Source organism: Diceros bicornis, chromosome 4, assembly GCF_020826845.1.
Source record: "Diceros bicornis minor isolate mBicDic1 chromosome 4, mDicBic1.mat.cur, whole genome shotgun sequence".
Classification (NCBI taxonomy): Eukaryota; Metazoa; Chordata; class Mammalia; order Perissodactyla; family Rhinocerotidae; genus Diceros; species Diceros bicornis.
Window position 1 is genome coordinate 25,482,467 of NC_080743.1, and position 14,683 is coordinate 25,497,149.

At 40.3% G+C, this 14,683-nt stretch overlaps 1 pseudogene; it reads right to left on the reverse strand.

The window, feature by feature from the left end:
• Positions 1-945: 945 nt before the first annotated feature.
• LOC131400949 (guanylate-binding protein 4-like) overlaps positions 946-14,683 on the reverse strand; it is a 66,451-nt pseudogene continuing 52,713 nt past the window's right edge.

Here is a 14,683-nt window from a genome sequence, read left to right on the forward strand (position 1 = left end):
CAGTATTCAGAGCACTCCTCTGGTGACACCACGGGGTCTTTGGGAACCGGGTCAGCGGCAGGACCTCTCATTCCCGTTCCCGTGGCTTTGGCTGGGAAAAATGTAAGACAACTGAGAATGAACTCACAGTCCCCAAGGAGGCAGAGCTGTGCCTATAGATTTCATCACTCGGTCAGCCTGTGGGTATGATGTTCAATGAGAAATTGGCCCTCATATCAAAAGCATAGTTTTATTTACAGAAGCTCCTTGAATGAATAGACGAATTATGGTGGAAACGAAAGGTCTGCAAGATAATGGCTCTTTTCTTACTATTTTAAATATCACAATTTTGCTGTAAGCCAAAGATGTTCACTTCCTTGCTGGGTAACTGTCACGGGAGAGAAGCTTGAGGAACCAGAGCACATGGAGTGTCTAGCCCCCAGAGAGAACAGGGCAGCAGGTTTAGGTGAGCGTGCATGTCCTTTCTGCCTCAATGAGTCCCTTCTGCACTAGTTCCTACGACTGACTCCTTTATTATGAGAACCTAGAGAACAGTTAATATCATGAGGACATGGTAATTTATGGTCCTCTAGGATGGTAGCTCATGTATAATCAACCACATTTTTTGAACATCTGTTTAATCTGACTTAAAAAGTGGTGGACTTGGTGGTAGATGCTAAAGATAAGACGACGAAGATCAAGTAGTTGAGATCGTGAGGCTGTAGGGGAGACAGCTGTAACTGGTCATTTCAATTTTACAATTATATAAAAAGTGCTATGGTAGGAGGGACAACATGGCACACTGGCGGGACAGAGGAGGGACACCTCATCCAATCTCAGAAAGTCAGGAAATAGGAGACCGTAAGGAGGAATGGAGGTGAGCGAATCAAGGGTCCAGGGTGAGGAGCTGGGATGGTTAAAGAAGTTTGTGTCCTGTGTGCAAATACCCAGAGTCAAGAGGCTATGTCCAGCTTGTGGAATCATAAGAAGCCTTTTATACTGTACTTCACAGGGATTTTCAGCATATTTAGGGGAGAAATTTCATCATTACAGTCATAATGCAAGAAGTCTCAGGTATACCATACACATCACAGTTATAGGAAGGATCACTAAAAGCACTAAAGAGCGATTGTTTCTACCATTTCCATTCTCTTTTTTTCGTCGATTTCCGTTGCTATTGAACTGAGATTTCTTTTTAAATCCTTCACTTTGGTCCTGTAAAAAGAAGAGTCTACTTTTGAAAATCCACAATTGTCAGGGCTTTGTATTTAACAACCTCAGCAGCTAAGCACGTGTGTCTATTTCTCTATCTCCTTAGATGCTCTTTGATGAGTCTGTCCAATATTTCCACATGTTTGGAGCTGAATAGTGGGAGTACCCACGGTTTACACCTTCCTATGATCCCTCAGCAACATCTCACTGGAGGAGGAAAGGAGTTGTGCCTACGTCACACCTGACAACTCTTCTAGTAATGTGTTCCAGCTCTAAGGATGAACTTTGAGGTGTAATATAGGTTTAATTCTAATGAATTCTCAGTTCTACCGAGGTAGCGTGACCACACATTTCTAACGATGGAAATTGCTGACTCTCTATAGAACACTGGTTATCAAGCTCAATGTTGGGACAAAGAATGCATTTTACTCTGGGTGTACACAATGAGTCCAGCAGACCTGGAAGCAAGTGCATCCAGTTTTAGAGCTTTCAGCATCCCATCTTTCCTATCAGGCACAATACGATACTCTCAAGACCATATGGATCTATTTCAGGTCTCTTTGATGATTGTATCAAGCATGCTAAGGACTAGAGGACTAAGGTCCTATTCACTTGGGGACACAATGAGACCCTATCACACAAACAGCAGTCTGGGAGCCTGGGGCATGTTATTTGTACCTCCCAAACTCTAACGCTACAGAAGGTGTTGGAGTTTTTTCGATTTAGAGCTTCAGCATAATCCAAATTTATCTGAAATTTCAGTGAATCATATGCTTTTTGGATTTCCCCCCAGGATCATGACTTTGGTTAAAATCTTTGCTCTTCCCTTCCTGAGGAACTAGGGTTTCTCCATCAGGCACTGCCCAGGCTCTGTGCAGACTTACCTTCCACTTGTTCCGCGTCCCTTCCCGCTGTCTCTGATGCTTTTCTCTTTCCTTCTCCTTCTCTTTCTGTTGGGCTATACATTCTTTGAAGATTCTCTTTTGATCGTCCATTTTTTGCTGCCGTTTCCTCAGTTCCTGTCTTAGCTGCTCTAGTTCCTTCCCAGCTGCCTGATTCTTGGCACGCTCAGCTGTTCCACAACGGTTTTACAAAGGGAAGCATATAACAGTTATGCCGAGCTGTACCCACCTGAGCTCAGAAACTAAAATTACTTTAAAATGGCAGGGTGGAATCTCTGAATTCTCCTAGGAGCCACACCAGGAAATGCACATTTCAGAATGTGATGGAAAGGCACTGATTGGCTGTAGGAGCGACCCAAACTCCCTTGGTGATTTTCAGATATAGCAGAGGGTGCGTTGCAGAGGAGAGGAAGCTCCTTGTTTCAGGAGGGTTTTGCTCTCACATATGTCAGAGGGCACTGCAGGAACCTACCCACCCCGCTGTGAGCCAAGCCCTCAACCTGTACCTGCCATGACCTTCTCTGCCTCAGTGAGGGCTCTGTCTGCCTGCAGGATGGATTCCTCTATTGCTGCCAGTGACTGCAGGAAGCTCTGGAGGACCTCGTTCGCCTGAGGAAACAACAGGGAGTGAAGACTTGTCAGGCAACAAAGATCTTGTCTCTTGCTGGGGAAATTATCGTTCAATAAAATCACAAATCAAACCCTGTAAGTTCTTTACCCTTCTTAGGATCCCACAGTGGTTCCTTTTCTTTAGTGGCCTAAACTAAGTCCAAGCTTTTTAGTGAGTTATGAAAACTCTCTACAGCAGCCTCTTTCCTAGCTCTCTAGCTGCCTCTCCTAATGAGGCCACCTGCCACCACCCCAGGTTACAGACAACCACATTCAAGTGCAGTTCTACCGACACATACCCTCCATCGCTTGCAAGATGTGCACATTCTTTTTCTCCTGACTAGATGCCCATCTACCCTTTCTTGACTAGAATATCATTTATTGATACTTCAACTTGTAACTCCTACCTCCTCTTCCAGGAAGCTTTCCTAAACTTTCTTCTGAGTTTTGAATGGCTGCCAAGTACACAGAGCTGCCCTACCAGCTCTACCATTTGATGGCTGTGTGTTCTCAGGCAACTTATTTACTTCTCAGAGCATCATATACCTGAATTTTATAATGGGTAAGACAGTAATACCTAATTAATATTATTCTGAGAATTAAATTGATAATCCCCACACCGGATCTAACAATACACTTAATTTAGGAAGTGAATGCTCTGTATACGTCAGCCATCAGCATTACAATGACCATCATCACCATCATCTTGAATGTATACCTGTATGATAACCATTATCTCACCATATCCAATTGACTATTTGTGCTTCTCAGCTAAGATCAAAAGCTTCTGGAGAACAACACTGTTTCTTTAATTATGTATCCCCTATACTTAGCACAAAAACTATTACATTATCTGCTAAATGACAGAAATGTTATATTTCATCTGGGGTTCTATAATAAATTCTATCTTTGGGAAGAAACATTTCTGGTTCATTTAAGAGATTCTAGGTAATTGTGGATATAAAAGCTAAAAATGTAGAAATATTGCCATGCTCTACTTTCTCTCCACAAATGGTGCTGTGGTCTGAGATTTTCAAAAGAACCACCAAAGACCCTCTGACTCCCTCTGCTGTTTGTCCCCACTCCCCTTATTTCTCACCTTGACTCCTTTCCTGGGCACCAGCTCATAGTCCTGTTCAATCTTCTTCCTTGCTTTTAAGTAAAGACTGTGTCCTCCAGGCACACAGAAAGTTCCTCTGGAAATATTTTCCAGCAGGGGCTTTGAAAACTGCCTAAGCTCAGCTTGGCAATATTTGACAGATGCCTCTTCATTCTGCAGCAAGAAATCCTTCTTTTTCTCTATGGTACACTGCCAGGGAAATATGGAGAAATCCAATAGAAAGAAGCTGTTAGAAGGGAAGGTCCAACTGTGTTCCTCTTAGAAGAAGCAGTCTGATATCATCAGGAACTACTAGGACCCAGAATAATAGACTGGGAGTCAGGAGGCTTGTTTTAGTTCTAGTTCAGACCAACTCTCTATGTGACCTGTGGAAAGTCCCTTAATTCCATTGGGCTCAGGCTATTGGTTGGTGGACGTTAACTCCATGGTTCCTTTTCACTTTTTTTTTTTTTTTTTGGTGAGGAAGATTAGCCCTGAGCTAATATCTGTTGCCTATCCTCCTCTTTTTGCTGAGGAAGACTGGCCTTGGGCTAACATCCATGCCCATCTTCCTCTACTTTATATGTGGGATGCCTGCCACAGCATGGCTTGATAAGTGGTGTTTAGGTCCGCGTCCAGGATCAAAATCTGCGAATCCCGGGCCGCCAAAGCAGAGCACGCGATCTTAACCACTACACTACTGGGCTGGCCCCACTTTTCACTTTTTTAATTGAGGTATAGTTGACTTATAACATTAGATCAGTTTCAGGTGTACAACATACTGATTTGATATTTGTATTTACTGCCAAAGGATCACCATAATAAGTCTGGTCAACATGTTTCCTTACATTGTTACAAAAAATGTTTTTTCTTTTGATGAGAACTTTTAAGAACTACTCTCTTAACACCTTTCAAATATGAAATACAATATTATCCATGGTTACTTTAATAGTAGTACGATTAACAGTGATCCATCTATCGACAATGAGCAACGGAAAGTTCAATATGACTAGAAGTTGACTTTGCTCTGCAAACTTTGGTTGCTATGGATAAAGATATAGACATAGCAAATCACCAAGCCAGCCCTGGTTGTCTGTGGTTAAGGTTCGGGGTTCTCACTGCTGTGGCCTGGGTTCGTTTCCCAGTCAGGGAAACACAGCACACATCTGTTGGTTGTCATGCTGCGGCGGTTGTGTGTTGCTATGACGCTGAAAGCTATGCCACTGGTATTTCAAATACCAGCAGGGTCACCCATGGTGGACAGGATTCAGTGGAACATCCAGACTAGACAGACTAGGAAGAAGGACCTGGCCACCACTTCTGAAGAAATTAGCCATGAAAACCCTATGAATAGCAGCGGAGCATTGTCTGATATAGCGCTGGAAGGTGAGAGGATGGTGCAAAAAAACAGACAGAGTTCTGCTCCGCTGTACATAACGTTGCTGGGAGTCAGAATTGACTCCACCACACTAACAACAGAGCAAATCACCTGCCGCTAATGAATTAAGTGGTCTTTCAACAGAGTTTTGAATCTTTCATGAATTTTTTCTAGTGAGGTGAGTGTGCAAAAATATAAAAGCAGAATTTTTTTGCTGTACTTGTAAATTACAAGCCAGTTGGCTTTCTTTCACACAAATGGAGAGATTTTTGTAACTTGTATGATGGTCAAAAGCAGACTCAAAGACAAACTTTTGGTGAAGGTGCCTATGGTGAGTAGAGTTATGATGTCCTTCAAGAGTTCTCTCCCCTGGTGTCCACACTCTACATAGTCCCTGGGTCTGTGAATACCATGAATATTAATCCCATGATTAGATTATGTTATATGGCACAGGGTGTCTTTAAGAAATAGAGATTACCCAGGTGGGCATGACCTAATCACATGAGCCCTTTAAAGCAGTATTCTCCAGTTGGTGGCAGAGAAGGTAGTCAGAGCGATTAGAAACAAGAGAAGGATACAACACACCATTGCTGGCTTGAAGGTGAAGAGAGTGCTCCCCAGAGCCTCCATATGATAATATAAGCCCATCTGAACCTTGTTTTCAGCTTGTGGTACACTGAGCAGAGCACCCATACACCTTGTGCTGGGATATGACCTGAAGAACTGTGAGCTAATGTGTGTGTTGTTGCTTGCACTGCTTGCCCTAAGGTAGACTACAAAGAAGGACCTGGCCACCCACATCCAAAAAAAAATTGGTCTTCTTCCAGAGGACTGAAAATATCCTTAAGTAAAGCTGAGCAGCGATCTGATGATAATTTCATGTTCTGTTTACAAAAGTCATCCCACTTTTTTTCTAGCTGGTCCTTTAATGTAAAAAGAGGAAGTAAAAAGGATAGGGAAAAGATGTTAGCTTGACCTCAGAATTTCTTAAAAGGCTTCTCAAAAAAAAGCGTTTATGACTCCTAGGCAAACTTAGAGGCACCTAGCAGGACCATATCCCTCTTCCTGATCCTGACTTTCTTCTGAAGTCCCTTTCTACTTGGAGGTGAAGTTCAGAGCAGAGATTACTAGTTTTATGCTACACCTTTAGAGATAAACTTCTGCTTTTCAGATTGGACCAAGGATTGCCTATGGAATAAAGGTGGCTCAACATAAGCCTGCTCAAGATAACTATGACTATAATTTTCTTGCTTTTGGCTAGAATGTCAAATCAATTTGATAACAGTGGGCATGTAACTTGATTAGAAGCTCTCACTGTTACTTATATGCATTAATTGAATTATGGGGAAGATTATTAGTTTATTTGTGAAAGAAAAAATGTTTTAAAACTTGGAGTCTATCATAATAAAATTGTTTCTTGTTATTATGATAATAACAAATAGTGGTTATCCTCATTTTAAAGACTAGTCAGAATTGCTTCTCTCAAAATAAATATCCATTTCATTTTCTAGTAGTACTTTGCTTTCTGAGACCCTATCCATATAAACTTGAGAAAAAAGTTACCACTAATTCCTCTTGAAATAAATGGTCTTCATCTTTGAAGGAACTCCTGAAGAAGACTTCGATGGTCTCTTTCTCACTGGCCCTGTGCAGGTCCAGCAGCTCCTGGAGGGTTTCCATGGGCAGCTGCACCTTCTGGCTCATCTGCTGGTCATAGTGGGCCACGGCCTTTTGCACTGCGGCCCAGTTCTCTATCTGGGCCAAGGTCAAGACTGCATTCTCCATGCAGGGCAGATCCCCACTTTGGTGGCATCAACAAAGGTCAGCACCAGGTTCTCCAGACCTACAAGTGGAAAAAAATGATGATGTTTGTTGTAGGTGGGGTGAGGAAACATTCTATTGTGTGTAATTCTGATGATGTCCATTACCACCCATTTGCCTCACAGCATCAATGTCTTTAGCATCACCTGAAAGCTTGCTAGAAATGCAGACTCTCAGCCTCTGCCCCAGATCAACTGAATTAGAACCTCTTTGGCAAGATCCTCAAGTGATATGTATGCACATCAAAGGTTGAGAACCTCTGTTGTAGATAGCATAGGCCTGTGTTCATTGAGTGTATCCACTTTATCCCTAAGCACCGTTAGGACAGGAACCGTACTTCTCTCATCTATGTCTATATCAACCCTGGTCCATGGTAAGCATTTGATCAATATTTGTGGAACAAACAAAAGGAGTCCTCCATTTTGTTTATTCTGGCAGAGCATTGTCCCAGAGAACTTTCTGTGATGATGAAAGTGTTGTATATGTACTGGCCCTTATAAACCCATTCCCACTTCTGCCTCAATCTTATCATAGGCTCCATTTCCCAGAGCAGAACTCCTTTAGTGCTCCATAGAAAGCTGCTTTGTGAGAAAATAGTAAGAATTCTTACCTGTTTTCTCCCCTCAGTTGATGTGGAGTGGTTATGCAATTTCTCTGTCTCTCACTGGAACGTTGGACTTTTATTTCAATCGTCCAATGTTGTCAGGTTTCTGGATTTCCTTTAGAGAACAGATACTTACAAGCAAAGCAACTTTTATAACAGATATAGAGGAATATGAAACTGAAAGCACTAAGTACAAACCAATAATTCAACAACCATAAAAGGAATTTATGGAAATTGTGTACAAGGGTTTAACACGATTTCTCAACTAGAATCTTTATATGTTTTTTTGAAAGAGATCTTAGAGATCATTTGCTATTAAAAAAATGTCCATTAGATGTTTAAATGTAGTAGAATGTATTTCAAGATTGGGGGTCAGTTTGAGAAGCCTAGAATGAGGAAGCATCATATTAATTTTTAGGTCTAATTTCCTTTAATAATGGTCACACTCAGAGTGGAACTGGTTCCTTATTTACACACGCAGTAAGTGAGGACAAGGACATGTCTTACACACTATGTCATAAACACCCAGCACCTAGCCCAGCACCTGGTACTGAATATCCAGTGCACAGGTAGGAGGGGCCTCCATGATTTACACACATGTTCCAGGCTCGGTACTGACTTCTTCACATGGCTTGTATAACCCATATCTCATAACAAACATTTCCCCATGATTTTTTAGAATCTGAAGCACAGAATGATTTAACGTCTTGTCTAAAATCATAGGACAAAAGTAATCTGAAGCGAATCGTTCTTGATCCCAAACCCTCCTGTTAAGCCACTTCACTATACGTTCTGCCTTTCTGTGTTTGCTGAGTGAATAGCAATAGTAGAAACAGCTTTATTTCCTGATTGTTTCCCAAGAGCTAGAGATGTTACAGGTCTAATTCTATCCTGACTATAGTCATGTGAAATAAGTGGCCTTGTCTCCATTTTACCTTGAAAACAGGGAAGCTGAGAGAGGGAGAACCAGAAATTGTAAGTAAGAAAGTTAATATAACAATCCCTAATAAATTTATTCTTTTTCCTTCAGCTTCCTTAAAAGACATAAAGTTATATAAATCAATAATTATAGCAACAGTATAGTATAACTCCAGTATAGTATTACTAGAGTTGTAACATATATATATATATGTCAGCACAAAAAGGGAGAAGAGGGGATAGAGTTATGGAGTTACAGGAGTAACAATTCTGTGTCTTACTGGAATTAATTTAGCATAAATTTGAGACATATTCTGAGAAGTTATATATATATATAAATGGTTAGCCCTGGAGCAACCACTAACAAAACAAGGGATCTCAAACTAATATCCATTCACTTTAAGACTCTGGTAAAAGAAGAGCAAACTAAATCTAAAGCAAGCAGAAGAAAGAAAATAATAAAGATTTTTGTAAATGAATGTAGTGAAATTAACAAAATAGAGATAGAGAAAAATCAATGAAACCTAAAGCAGGTTCTTTGAAAAGACCAACAAAATTGACAAACTTTTAGCTAAACTGGCCAAGCAAAAAAGAAGACTCAAATTAGGAATGAAATAGAGGACATTACTGTTGACTTTACAGAAATAAAAAAGATTATAAGGCAATACTGTGAACAACTGTATGCCAAAAACTGTATGCCAACAAATTAGTTTAAAAAAGTGGACAAATTCCTAGGAAGACACAAACTACCAAAACTGTCTCTAGAAGAAATAGCCCATCTGAATAGACATAACAAGTAAAGAGATTGAATTACTAATCAAAAAACTACCACCCAGAAATGTTCAGGCCCAAATGGCTTCACTGGTGAATTCCACCAAACATTTGAAGAAGAATTAATACCAATTCCTCACAAACTTGGCAAAAAATAGAAGAGGAATGTACCCCAATCCCCAAACTCTATCTTACCACGTTTACTTTCACTCTGGATGAACTATTTGAGAGTTAGTTAGTGACATATTCCATCTTTACTCCTAAATAATCCAGCATGTATTTTCTAAAAAAAAATTATTTTACAGAAGCATACTATATTTATGCAATGTTCTTCTGAGATCATACACTTTTTTGTAGGTGCTTTTGTAAAAAGCTGGAATTCTGCCCCTTCCCCTTGGGAAGGGACACCAAATGTCTGAACAGACATTTTAGACCTGTCATTGCAAATGTAAAATGGGCATGCAGCTCTAAGAAGTGAGTAGTTAATATCTTTTATCTATATGCCTATCTATGTTATTGTGAAATGATGAATGTTTGAATCAAGACTTGTAGCATCCTTTGGTATCCTTCTTTAAGCTTCTAAGTCGAGGGATTGGAGTCATTCTGTTAGGACTACTTACGTCTACATTTGTCCCTGAGCTAATAAACAATATTCAACTATTAAAAACTTTTCGAATGATTATGAGATCCTAGCTAGCCTATTCCAGAAGTAAAATTTTGCATATGGTGTTCAGTTAGTAAATTATTTTCACCAGGACAGGCGTTACTTATACGATGGTTCTCAACCTGGGTGAATATATCAAGAACCCTCAAATATGTTGAAGACTCTACAGGCTTGAGTTTACTTGAAAACCATGTAAACCAAATATAAAAGCATTTACCAGTGTCTTAAAATTCACTATTATTTTGAATGCGTTGTTGCAATTATTACATTTTAAAATGAGGTTTGCTCTACTGGAGACCATGATGAAAAGTGATGTTCTTCAAATAATGGAAATTTCATGGGAATCGTCAAACTACTTGCTGAATTTGATCCATTTATGCATGACTACTTGAAAAAAATGCCAAAATTAAAATAAACAAGTGTAGTACTTGTATCTAAAATAGATTATGATGAATTAGTCAAAATAAAAGGAAAACATGTATAAGGTGAAGTGTTAGAGTCCCAATACGACTCCATTGTTGTAGATTTTTCATGATTTTGAAAAATACTCATCAATTGGTGATTATTGTGTGTTTAAGTATTTTCAGAAAACCCTAAAAATTTTGTGTTTTCCCAACTGAAATAATTTATCTGTGACTTTATTCAGCAAAACGAAGCATCTTCTGGATAATGTAACTTGCCATTGAACAATATTTGTGGGCGTTAGTATGACTATGTCATATGACAATGCAGCTACTATGAAAAGCAAGGACAAAGGGCTGCATGCACTTTTTATACACAATAATAAATAGGTAGAATGTGCTATGTGGAGCTCACTAACTTTATCAGAGAATAAGCTAGACTTCTAGTACCTGAAGTTACTAAATCTTTAAGTATCTTTCCAGTTATGTTTTCTCCTTGGGTTAGTCTTGTGTTGTAGAAGGAATGTTTTAAGCACACAGCTCAACTTCTTTTCAATACCTTAAGTGGGATGAATGCTTACTTTTGGCTCTGACGAGGAAAATCTAGAATGGGTGGTGGAGGAGGGAGATGAAGGACATCAATTATAGCCTTGTGACAAATTGCAGGAGCAAAGTGTATGACATGTACCACTAGTTCATGTGTATTAAGTCCTTTATAGAATTGCAGATGGTCACCAACTTGAAGATGTAGTGATGGATTGAATTTAACACAGGGCACAGTGATCAGAGTGGTGCAAGGGGTGAACCATTTTAGAAGCATCTGGAGCACTGACTCACATCCTCTCAGTCTCACCTCTGATCCCAGCTGTGTCTGTAGTGGACAGTGCAGAGAAGGGCTGAACTCAGCTCAGGCTGACAGCATCTTGCTTTAGGATGTGTAACACCCATATCCTCACAAGAGATTACAGGGGTTATGAGATTGCAGTTTCCCACCCTCTAACTTCCCTCTCCTGAGAACATGCTAGGCATGAACTTTCCCTGGGTCCTTTGCACTTGGTGTTTCTTCTGTGACTTATGCTGTTTCCCCAGGTATCCAAGTGACCCATTCTCTTACAGCTTTAGGTCTTTGCTAGAATGTCAATTCATTGATGCTATTTCTGACCCCCTATATAAAAACTGGCGTACTCCAAATTGTCAGCACTTGCTCTCTTCTATCCCTGCTTCACTGTTCTGTATAGCAGTTGTCATCTGACACTCTGCATGTTTTACGTTTTAGTTTATTGCCTGCTAGAATGTTATCTCCATGAAGGCAGAGATTTTTGTCTCTTTTTGACCGCTGAATCCCTACTAATTCAAAACAGTGTCTGACACATAATAAGCCTTCAGTAAGTATTTGTTGATTGAATGAATCAAAACTGTGGAAGTGAACATATTGGTTAAAGGTTATATTCCTTTTTTTTTTTTTTTTCCTGAGGAAGATTCACCATGGGCTAACATCTGTCGCCAATCTCCCTTTTTTTGCTTGAGGAAGATTAGCCCTGGGCTAACATCTATTGCCAATCTTCTTCTACTTTGTATGTAGGTCGCTGCCACAACATGGCCACTGACGAGTGGTGTAGGTCCACACCTGGGAACCAAACCCAGGCTGCCAAAGCAGAGCATGCAGAACTTAACCACTAGGCTATGGGGACACCCTCAAGGTTCTGTTCCTTTTAAAGACTTTTGAGACAAATGAAATTTACCTCTGGGAATATTTACATCCCTCCTACTTCTCCAAGTGTGTATAAAAGCGTCTGTGCTCTCATATCCTCCTGAAGAGGTGGAATCACACTTTTTTCGTGTGTGTGCATGAGGAAGATCAGCCCTGAGCTAACATCCGATACCAATCCTCTTCTTTTTCTTTTTGCTGAGGAAGATTGGCCCTGGGCTAAGTCCCGTGCACATCTTCCTCTACTTTATATGGGACACTGCCACAACACAGCTTGACAAGCGGTGCATGGGTCCACGACCTGGAATGCGAACCCCCAGGCTGCTGAAGCGGAGTGCGTGAACTTAACTGCTATGCCACCGGGCCAGCCCCAGGACTTTTTCTTTTAAACGTTGGGTATAAGGAAGCTATATTTCCTCACTTTCCAGTGTACTTGGATTTGCAGTCTCGAGAATATTTATGTTATTCTAAAAGATAGTCACAGATCAAATTAATTTTCATGTTAGTATTATTACATTGAATATCCCTATATGTATACACGTTTAGTGGTTTCAAATGTCCAGAATTCTAGGTCCCAAGAACAGACTCTGAATTTCAAGTGTGGAATGTTTTTATATTAAGCTGCTTTTCATGTGAATAACTCCATGGAGCAGCTTCCAGGGTACTCAGCAGCAGGGACTCATTTATTCAACTGGGGTCACTGACTCACATTCAATGGAGGCAAGACCAGCAAGTTAGAAAAACAATCTGCAATAAGTGTATGTGTACAAAGAGTGTATGTATTGTGTGCACAGCACTGTGCTAGGTACTGAGGGATATATGAAGATTAGTTACATATAGTCATTGCCCTAGATATGACTTAATCTAGTGGGCGAGATTGACTTGCACTCAAATAATAAAAGCAAAGGAATGGATGGGAGAAGGAGGGAAGGGCAATGATGACTGAAGCAGCTAGTCTCAAGATCTCAAAATGGAACATTTGAAACTTTTACTTATGAAGAATTTACTTGGATGTCAGTTATATGAATTGGATTGAATTTTAATTTTTTAAAAAATGGATGACAGTGGTTCTTATTGATATTTAAATTTATTTCTCAATTATCTATTTTGTTCTGTTGTCTGTCTATCCTAGTAAACTCAGTACACACTTTATTTTTTTATTATTTTATTTTTTTTTATTGCAGTAACATTGGTTTATAACATTGTATAAATTTCAGGTGTACATTATTATATTTCTATTTCTGCATAGATTACGTCATGTTCACCACCCAAATACTGATTACAACCCATCACCCCACACATGTGCCGAATTATCCCTTTCGCCCTCCTCCCTCCCCGCTTCCCCTCTGGTAACCAGCAATCCAATCTCTGTCTCTGTGTGTTTGTTTGTTGTTGTTATTATCTACTACTTAATGAGGGAAATCATACGGTATTCAGTACACACTTTAAATGACTATCATTTATATTTTGTTTTAATAACAAAGTGGATTCTTTTCCAATGCATTGTTTTGGCTCCTCTTGCCAACCAATTTTTCCCCGTGAAAATTAGGATCACTTTGTGCAGTTCCTCCAGAATTGGGATTATATTGGATACAACAGGCAAATAAGAACTGATTGAGAGATATTATATTTAGTTAATTGCTTTCATTTTGAAATATGGATAATTGCTCTATTTATTTAAAACCCTTTTTTAGTCTTTCAGTATTATTCGGTAGTTTTCTATATTTCTATTCAAATTCAAATTATTTAAGTATATTGCTGCATTATTTTTCCTTTTCTCTAATTGTAGTTAAAAAACAAATAACATAAAATTTACCACCTTGAGTTTTCAAAACACGCTGGCTAGTGCCAGACACCAGAGGATGCAAGAATGAGCAACAAAAACAGACTCTCCCAGCTTTGCCTCTGCTCACCCCCAGCAGTGGCAGGTGGAACCTGCAACCAGAGGATTCAAGAACCACAGCAGAACTGGTGACCCCACCCCCACTGGTGGCACTCCCAACATCAGCTCCACCAGCAGCAGGTGCTGCAAACAAGCCCCCATGCCCCTGGGCCCCTGGCAGTGACAGTGACACCTGTGAAACCTGTGTCCCTGGCAGTGGTGCAATCAGCACCTCCAGACAACCTGAGAGAAGCAGCGCAGTTGGTGCATGGGGCCACAGCATCCAAGCCCATGGAGGACCAATGGAGAGCCAGCAGAGGAACAAGAGACCGAGGTGACCCTTGAAGCAGGAGAAGTGCTCACAGCCTGGTGACCCTGGAGGCAATACCTGAGACTGCAGTGATATCATAAGCAGCAAGTCCGCAGCAATCTCAGAGGCACAAACAGCACAAGGAGGGCACTGATGATGCCTCTAGCAGATGCAGTGGAGAGAGGAAAGTGCAGGCTCTCAAATACAACCAGAAGCAGCTCAGAAACAAAGTAACCAAAGCCATACCCAAAGAAAGGTGGTTACTACCACAAATGCCCCAGCAGAGGATCAATTCATCAAATACCATGAAGAAATACAGTGACATGGCAGAACAAAAAGAGAATGACAACTCTCTAGGAACCAAACTTGAAGTCACAGAAGACTACAATCTGACAGAGAATTCAAAATAGCTGTCATAAAGAAAC